Below are 9368 nucleotides of genomic sequence, written 5' to 3' on the forward strand. Positions count from 1 at the left end.
AAATAGGGTAGAGCTTCTCAGTCTCAAACCCCCAAATTTCGTGAACATAGGCCTAGGCAGAAATACAGAGGTTTTTAAAGGAGGGAGGGTTGGTTCTCAGCTTCAGGCAATTACTGCAGTTAGCTGTTCTAAAGGTCCCGTCTCTGCTGAGAAGAAATCCCTTGAACTCTGTGGGCCGCCCACCCTGGGGGCCACCTGGAGTTATAACCAAAGAGTTAACGTGCCTCAGGGATGCAGGCCGGGCTGCAAGTTCCCAAAAGCCTGGGGGAAGTTTTAAAAAGACAGAAAATCTTTCTGCCCTCTTCCCCTCCCACCCCCCCACAAAGCCATTTTCTCTGGTGCAGACTCGGCACCCTCCCTGCCCCCCCCCTCCCCGTGCAGGCCTGTTTGTCCTCAATCATCTGTGAGGTTCACGAGGAGGAGATGCTCTCTCGCTCTCCCCACCCTCTTTCTTCCCTTAGGAAATCCTCAGCGCTGTTCCACACACTCAAGGTGGCGGGCCTGCTCCGGCCACCAGCCACCTCTTGTGCCACCTCCCGCCCCCCCCCCCCCGCCCCCAACGGAGTAGGTGTACAGACAGGAGCACACTTTACCGGAGGGCGCCTGGGGATGAAGAGTTGTGGTGGCCAAATGGGGGATGCGGGGCGGGGAGGAGAGTGGCTGGCATTTGGCAAAGAGTGACACGGAGTGGCCATCCAGGCTTGTCTGAAAAGTGGGACTACGAGCCTGAGAGCGCCGACGGAGTCGATGGACATGGTCACTGCTGTGGGATGTCTCTTTTACCACGATGTAACACCAAAGCAAACCCCTGACCCGCTGGGTCGGAGAAGGCCTTGTGGGCAATTTAGAAAAGCCATGGCGTGGCCATTTGGAATACTTCCTGCCTCTCCGGGAATCAAAAATTAGAAAGGACCATGGGTTCTGTATTAACGTACCAAAGGCAGGCAGAATTTTAGCCTTTTAAAGCCTGCCCTGGCCCTATCTCAGCAAGGCAGTGGCACCCCAAGTTCCGTGACATTTCTGCACTCGGCGGCTGACTTCTTCAGCCATCTGTTGCGATGCCCCTGCCAGGTGGCCACTCACTCGCCCCTTCAGTTCAACCCTTGTACCAGAAAGTGTTGCCTTCTTCCTAACCCCTATGGGGGGACCGGGGGGTGACGTGTGTGGGGGGGGGTAGTGGAAATGGGCAGACCCCACAGGTGCAGCCTCTTCCAGGTCATAATGGGCCTGAGGCAGCGTGGGATTCCCCCGGAAGGGAGGCAGGGTGGCACTACGGCACCGAAGCCTGACGCCGGCGGCCACGTGGATGGTGGGGGACACGTTAGACCGCTGAGATGCAGCCACTGAGAGCCACCCCGCAGCAAGAGGTCTCTCTGGCAGAGCAGGCACTGAGTCCGCAAGTCAAGACAGCTGGGAGGCCTGGGAGACAGAGGCCCTGGATCTCAGGTCCCGGGGTGGGGGCGGGGGGCAGTGCCAGTGCCTGGAGAGAGAGAGAGCCCAGGCTCCAGAGGCCATGATGGGGCCTGGTGGGCAGGGCCGAGGAGGTCAAGGCCGGGTGTGGTGGGGTCCGGGATGAGGGGCTTGGGGTGACGGGCAGGGAGAACGACCCGTTCACTCAGACGTGCCCTCAGAGGAAGGCAGAGGTGCGTTTTGCCTTCCTCCGGCTAGTGGAACGCTCGGCATTTCTTTCCTTCAGAGCTGGGTTGAACCGGTGTGGCATCTGTTATAGTACGGAGTGCGAGACAGGACAACCTAGAGACCGAATTGAGCCAAGTCATGAGTCCACATTAGCTGGCCAGCGACCACCCCCTGCCCTGTTAGGGTACAGGTACAGAGAATGGCCCCGAGCCGAAAAAAGCAGGAAGGTTTCAGACTATCCTAAGCTAGAGCTCCGTGACTTTAGGCACGGCGGTTGAAACAACACTATACCACCTACTCCGCAGCTGTGTGGTCCGGGACCAGCCTCGGGCCCCCGTTTCGTTTCGGTTACAGTCTTTAAGCGAGCAGGTTTACAGAAACAGATAGCTCCAATTAAGGAACATTCTTTCAGGCGTTAAGCAAGCACAATCAATTTTACGACAGGCAGCTGGAAAGTTTAAACACTTAGTTACAAGTTAATTGCTTTGTTTTATCTCCGCAAGGTACGTATTTCCAATTACAGACATAGGTCAAGCGGACATCGGTCACCTAGCGAGCAAGCATAAGTTTTCAAGTGGGCCTTTACAGCGTCCAGACAGGCCTCGGTCCAGTTATTGTGCATTCTTTTTGACCACTTGGAAAGCTACTAGCACCGTTCCGGGCCTCACCTCACTCACGCGGAACTACAGAGTGATGACCTGGGGTGGGTGGGTGGGTGTGTGTGTGTGTGTGTGTGCTCCCTCCTGTGGTGGGAAGGGTGATCTGCTCGCCCACCCGGCGTGGTGTCCCCCACCCCTGCCCCATCTTGGCGTTTACAGAAAACAAACACGAACACAAGAGAGGGAGCCGGAGGAGGAGGAGGAACATATGCTGCTATCCAGGTTATCCTGGGAGGCTTCCTAGCCATTTCTGAGGAAACAGTGTCTCCTGGCTGTCTCCCGTAGTTTTATTTATTGACTTATTTATCTATTTTTCCTTTTGGCTTGAACCCATTCTTTTCGTTTCGGCATCTCATCTGACATCCTCTTCTGAGAGGAACCTGGAAACGTTTCCCCGTGTTGCATCTTTTCAGGCTCTGTACGACTGACGAGCATCGTCCCTCTTCAGTCACTGGGCTCTTTGCTAGCCAGGCCTTAATTCTCCACGTTGTAAACCCCAGATCGGATCTCCGCCCGGAGTCCTGTAGAGACCCACCGAATCGATGTTTGGACTGGGATGTCTCGTAGACCTTACCTATTAAAAACCGATCCAGGCCAGGCTTGGTGACTCACGCCTGTAATCCTAGGCCAAGGCGGGGAGGAGGACCGACCGCTTGAGGTCAGGAGTTCGAGACCTGCCTCGGCAAAAGCAAGACCCCCGTCTCTACCAAAAATAGAAAAAAATTAGCCGGGCATGGTGGCACACGCCTGTAGCCCCAGCGATTTGGGAGGCTGAGGAAGGAGGATCGCTGGAGCCCAGGAGTTTGAGGCTTCCAGTGAGTGAACTATGCCCTGCTCCCCCGCCACCCCTCCCCATCATCTCTAACGAAATGACAGTAAAATAAAATAAAATAAAATAAAGCTCAGAAAAAAAAAAAAAAAGTACTATGTAGTGAGACCGATCCTAAGAACACGGGGGCGGGGAAGGAAGTCACTACCACGGTATAAAATTGTATAAACGTTACCCGATTCTGTGTGCGTGCGTTTTCTGAGAAATGACCCCCTTTTGCTATGGGGCCGGGACTGGAGTCCCAGTTTGGGACCATAGGATTCCCCGCACTCGACTCCAGACTGATTCGACCTAGGGTTAGCTCTGTGTAAACACTCTTTAGACGTGGGTGTTTTATGGATTTCTGTCCTTCGGGAGAAACGACTGGCCCGGGTACAGGAGTGAGTGAATGTACCGACCGTCTTCTCCCATCTCTCTCTCTCTCTCTCTCTCTCTCCCTCCCACACACAGGCACACGCGCGCGCACACACACACACACACACACACACACGCCGTTTCCGGGAGCGCCCACTTCATGCGCTTCGGTCCACCGTGACAGATAGTCCAACTGTGAGATCATCGTGAGTGGCTGCGCCTAGGCCCCGCTCTGAACCTCTCCGTACTGTTCGTGTGTCTTCAGCAGGTCCTGCCTCCACCCGTGGCATCTAGCACGGGCCGATGGGTCCCTGTCCTCTCTCCCTGCCGTGGACGCCCCCCTCCGGCCCCCCGCCCCCGGGGGCTCTCTGGTCGACTAGTGGTGGGGAGTGTGCCCGAGGGCTGAGAGACGTGGTCCGAGAGGGGCCGGGAGGAGGCCTGCGACCCAGTGTGTACCCACTCCCGCCCCCACGCTCCCTCCCCCACGAGGGAGCCCGTCCTTTCCAGGCTGACACTTGGATCGGTGGATGACGGGGGTCACCTGGCGGCGGGCGAGCGTTATGGGAAAATCCGGTAGGCGTGTTGCGACGTCCTGCCACAGAGATGGCTCTGGCGACAGCCTCGGGCCGCCCCACCCTGGCCCCCCGGCCAGGCCCCGTGAATGTGTTCTCTCTGTCCCTGACTTCTTTCTTTGTTTCACCAGCCGGCGTGCTCTGAGAATGTGAAGTGTATCATAGTTCCACCCTGGGTTTCATGATCCTAAGATAGGAAGGGGTTTTATGATTCCACGACAGAAAGGTTTTCTCATCCTATCATCTCTCCCCCCCCCCCTTTCTTTCTTTCTCTTCCTCCTTCTGCCTTTTCTTTACTTCTTTGTTCTTTCCTTCTTTCAGTCTTCCTGTCTTCCTTCCTGCCTGCCTGCCTTCCTTCCTTCCGTATTTCTTTCCTCTCTTCCTTTCTCCTGTTATCCTGTGTTTCTATCTCTGTTTTTTCCATCTTTCTTCCCCCTTTCTACTTTCCTACCTTCTTTCTTTCTCATTCTCTCCTTTCTCTCTCCTTCCTTCTTCCTTTCTGTCTCTTTCTATACTGTCTCTCTCCTTCCTTCTCTCTATCTTTTTCTCTTTCCATCTTTCCGTGCTCTTTCTTTTTCTCTCTTAATTTCCTTTCTTTTTCTTTTCTTTCTTTCCCTCCTTCTGTCTCTGTCTGTCTTTCTTTCTTTCTTCTTTCTTTCTGCTTCCATCCTTCCTTCCTTTTTCTCATTCTCTTTCTTTCTGCCTGTCTTTTCTTTCCTTATTTCTTCTTTCCTTCTGTCTTTCTGTGTTTCCTATCTCCTTCCTCCCTTCCTTTTTCTTTCTTCCCCGTGCCCTCTTCCTGTCTTTTCTTATTTACTGTTTTCTTCTTTCTGACTTTCTCTCTCTGTTTCTCCGTCTCTTTTCTTTCTGTTCTTTTCCTTTCTCTCCCTTTCTCTCTTTCTGTTTCTGCCTGTCTGTCTCTCGGCTATGTTGTGGTCTGTGCAGAGACGGGTTTGGTGGACGATGTCGGTGGTCGGGCCGACCCATCCTTTCTTTGATCCCAGTGCTAGCCAGGCCGGGGCCTGCTTAGCTTCCAAGATCAGACGAGATTGGGCGCGTTCAGGGTGGCGTGGCCCTAGACTGACCCGTCATTTTTCGATGGCTTCCGTGGGGAGTAGGGGGACTGTGTTTGATGCCCCCGGGGGACCTTCTGGACTCTGAAATGATGGGCTCCAGAGGGTTGCCCCGTGTTTTGCAGCAGACCTCTGGTGGCTGGCGCCGGTTGTGGTCGGGCTCCACCTGGCGGCCGCTTTTCTACAAGTCTCTTGTCCTCTGAATCTTCGGTGCAGCAGGCAAAGCAGGGGACAGTCCCCGATGCGAGCGAGGCTGAGTTCCGGGAAGCAAGCAGCCTTCGCGGGGCCATCTGGTTCGTGCCGGGACGCCGGCTGGGACATCTGGGAGGCAGAGCTTGGGCCTGCAGGGCTGTGTGGCGGGAGGACGTTGTCGCCGCGCTTCCAGGCTCAGCCAGCCAGGCGGCTTGCGGGGCTGCCCGGGCAGGTCGACCAGCACGCTGTGGCCGCTTTGGAGACCCGACCCACCCCGCGGGGACAGGAAGGAGACGGCACACGCGGGCGGGAGAGGGGGGTGTCCGGCGACCGGCCGCCGTCCCGTGCATGCGTGTCCCTCTCCCTCGGCCTCGCCTTTCCCACCCATTTTCCCTGGTTCCCGCTCAGGAGGCAGGGACAGCCCTGTGAGTGGCACCCAGTCGTCCGTGGCTTCTTCCGAGTCCTACTCTGGGGGCGCGGACCGGGCCCTGGGTGGCGCGGGTGGCCGGCGAGGGCGACCCCTGTCGGCCCGCGGGCGCTCGTGGGCCGCGGCGGTCCCGTCCCGATGTTTTCTCCTCCACAAGTCCCCGTGCTGGGGCCGGGGACTGGGGCCGGGGACCGGGCCCTGGGTGGCCCTGGGTGGCGCGGGTGGCCGGCGAGGGCGACCCCTGTGGGCCCGCGGGCGCTCGTGGGCCGCGGCGGTCCCGTCCCGATGTTTTCTCCTCCACAAGTCCCCGTGCTGGGGCCGGGGACCGGGCCCTGGGTGGCCCTGGGTGGCCGGCGAGGGCGACCCCTGTCGGCCCGCGGCCGCTCGTGGGCCGTGGCGGTCCCGTCCCGATGTTTTCTCCTCCACAAGTCCCCGTGCTGGGCCCTGGGTGGCGCGCGTGGACGGTGAGGGCCTCCCTGGCCCTCTACGCCACGGGGGCCGACCAGATGTCCCTGAGTGCCCCTTGTCTGCTGGCGCTGGGGACCTGCTGGGGACAGGTGGCCGTGTCGAGTGTCGTGGGGGCAGGCGTGTTCAAGTGGCTCGGTCCCCGTCTTCCTGCGCGGTGTTTTTGATCACCTCATATCGTCATCTTCCGCCTGCAGGTTAGTACTGACACGCTGTCCTTCGGCGACTGTCGCTGGAGGGGTTGGGCCTCCGCACGCGGACAGGGTTCTGGGTTCCTGGGGATCCAGCGCCCTGCCCTGTTCCCTTTGAGCTGACCGCCTGGGCCCGCGCGCCGGCTCTAGGGCGTCGGAGTGTCCCGACGGTGGTGCCCGCCTCTCGCGTTGGTCTCTTGTCCCCTCGAGAGACGGCACCCGGGGGAGGGGGGGAGGTTTGCGGCAACCTTCCCCCTTACCCCGCTGGCTCTGTGCCGTTGCGTGTCAGGCGGTCCTCGTCTTTGGGTTGTGCTTGGGAGGCGGGGCTGGCGAGGCTGAAGCGGGCTCCTCCGATCGCTGTCCTCGCCGGTCTGACTGACCTCCCCCAACCCTCCCCGTCCTCGGGGCCTGATCGATGTGGTGACGTCGCGCTCTCCCGGGCCTTGAGCCGCGTGCCAGGCGAGGGACGGTCCATTCATGGTGAATGGTGGCCGCTCTTCTCGTTCTGCCCGCGGGCACCTCACCTCTCCTTCCCCGCCTGTGGGCGGTGCGTGGGAGGCGCGGGTGCGAGACTATCCGGCCCGACCGCGGTCGCCCCGCCCTCGGCCTCGTGGCGTTGGCGGGGGGTCGTGAGTCCTCTTGACGCAGCGGGCAGCCCTCGCTCGCCCTGTGTGGCTGTTGCCTGGCCGGGGTCCCCCCTGCCCGCGACGGACGGGTGCGGGGCCGTGCCGCCCGCCCGGTCGCGCGCCCCGTTTGGCGCGCGGCTGCTGGGTCTGTGTGGCCCTTTTGTGGTGCCCCCGGAGCGCACCGGGTTGTTCTCCAAGGTGCCCGAAACCGAGCGGTGGTTGTCGTCCTCGTTCCCGGCGTCCCCCCTCTGGTCGCCGCTGCAGCGTCTGCTGCGTTGGGTACACCCTCGAGCAGCGTGCTTGGGGTTGGGGGGGTCGAGGCGGGCAAGCCTAGAGGCATCCTCCTGCGCTGCGTGGGCGGGCGGGGGGCGTTGTCTCGGCGTCCCCACGATGTGTGCGTGGCGGACTTCGAAAGGCGAGCGCACGGCTTGTGCTCTTCCCACCCTGCCCGAGGGGGGGGTGGTTGCACGGTCGTGTGGGCGATCGTGGTGGGGCTGGGCCGGCGACGTGGTGCCGGCCGGCCCCGTGGGGGGCCTCTGCCACCGGCCTGGTCTGCCTCGGTGACCCCTCTCCCATACCGACGGGGGAGTGTTCCCCTCGAAGTGAGGGGGCTTTTGGACCAGGGGCCCCGACCGCGAACGCTCAGGAGTCGCCAACCGTGCGTGTTTTGCCCCATGCCGCAGACCCCCCCCACACCTCCCCCAGGGCGTGCCTGAACGCCTCCGCCCAGGGCCCTTACGGGGGCGACCGGGGGTCGGGGGCGATCCACCTTCGGCGAGAAAGCGTCTTCTCTAGCGATCATGGAGGCGTGTCCTCTTCTGGGGTTTGTCGGATCCCCCAGCCCGCCGCCTCTCTGCGCGTCGTCAGCCGCCGCCCCTGCGGCTGCCAGTTGTGCGTGGGCAGAGTTCCCTCCTCCCCTGCCGTGGGGGGGAGCGGTCCGCCGGCCCCCGCGGTGGGGGCCGAGTGCCACTCTTCGCCTAACGTGGTCCGCGCCTCCCCCCTGAACTCTGGGGGAGGGTCACGCCGGGCCGGGCCGGCGTTCCAGCTGTGAAGGGCGCCCGCGTGTGTGCGCTGCGTGCCCCGGCCGCGGGTCGCCCCGGTGTGCGCTGGGGGAAGGGGGTGGTGGTGCGGCCCGTCTCGCGCCCCCTCCCCATCCCCTGTGAGCGTGCGGCCCTCCACCCGGTCCCGTGCCAGGCCGCGGATGGATGGGCGCTCCCGTGCTGGCGCCTGTGGATTGCGGCTGGGGGGACCGCCCGGCCAACGAGGGGGTCGTTCCACCGGTGCACGGTGCTCCCCGGAGCGAGACAGGATTGGGAAACGGACGAGAATGGGATTAGGCGCGGTGGCGTGCGGGCCGAGGGCCGAAGGCCGGCGTCGCTCTGGGACGCCCCGGTGGTGAGGCCGTGGCCCCGTTGGGAGGGTCGAGGGGTGCCGAAGGCTTTGGCCGGCTGGCGTCACGGGCGCGTTGCGGGACCGCTCTCGGGTTTGGGGCGGTGGGATCCCGTGGCGTTGTTTCCCCAGTGGCCCGGTCGCGGCGCAGGTCTCGCCTCCCCACGGGCTCTCGTGCCTCGCCCTCGCGGGGGTCTCATCCCTGTTCGAAAGGGTGCTCCTTCTCTCTTCCTCACGGCTGCCGACCGCCCCGCGACGAGCGTTCGCCCGACTGCGCTGCCCGAACCTGACCTCGCCGCGGGGAGGGGGCGTCGCCCTGGCCGCCAAGGCCCTGGACGGCGCCCCCCACCCCCCCGGCGACGTGCCTCGGTTGAACGGTCGGCGGGCCTCCGCGTGGCGGGCCGGACGGCGTTGGGGGGCGGCCGGTCGCGCGTGCGTGCAAGAAGAGCGTTTTTCCGGAGCTACACGCGACCGCGATGGCGGTCGGGGTCCGGGCCCTGCGAGGTGCGCGGGGGGTTTGGGGAGCTCGCCGAAGGCGCAGCCGGTCGTCCCAGGTGCCGCGGGACCGCCCTTGTGCGCGGAGGCCACTGGCGGTGAGATCCCGTGCGTGTCCTGGCCGGTGGGCTGCCGTCTGAGGCTTGCTACATCCCTCCCCTCGGGCCTCCTGGTGCCCGTCGGCCCCTTCCCCCGTCGTCGCCTTATGCCGCGCCCGGCGGCCCCCACCCCGCTCGCCGCCGCCTTGAGCCATCTCGTCCTCTCCCGTCTGGCTTTCGTAGCCGGGAGGGCGTCCGTGCCCCCGGTGCTGCATCGCTCTCCCCCCCGTGTGTCCGTAGCGGCCTCTCCCGTGGTCCGCCGCCGCCCGCCCGCTTGCCCGCGGTGGCGTTGCGTGTCGATGGCGTGTGGGGCGCCGTCGTCCCCCGCGGTGGCCGTCTCCCCCGGTCGGTGGGTTCGCG

The sequence above is a fragment of the Eulemur rufifrons genome, unplaced genomic scaffold (genome assembly GCF_041146395.1).
Source record: "Eulemur rufifrons isolate Redbay unplaced genomic scaffold, OSU_ERuf_1 scaffold_158, whole genome shotgun sequence".
NCBI lineage: Eukaryota > Metazoa > Chordata > Mammalia > Primates > Lemuridae > Eulemur > Eulemur rufifrons.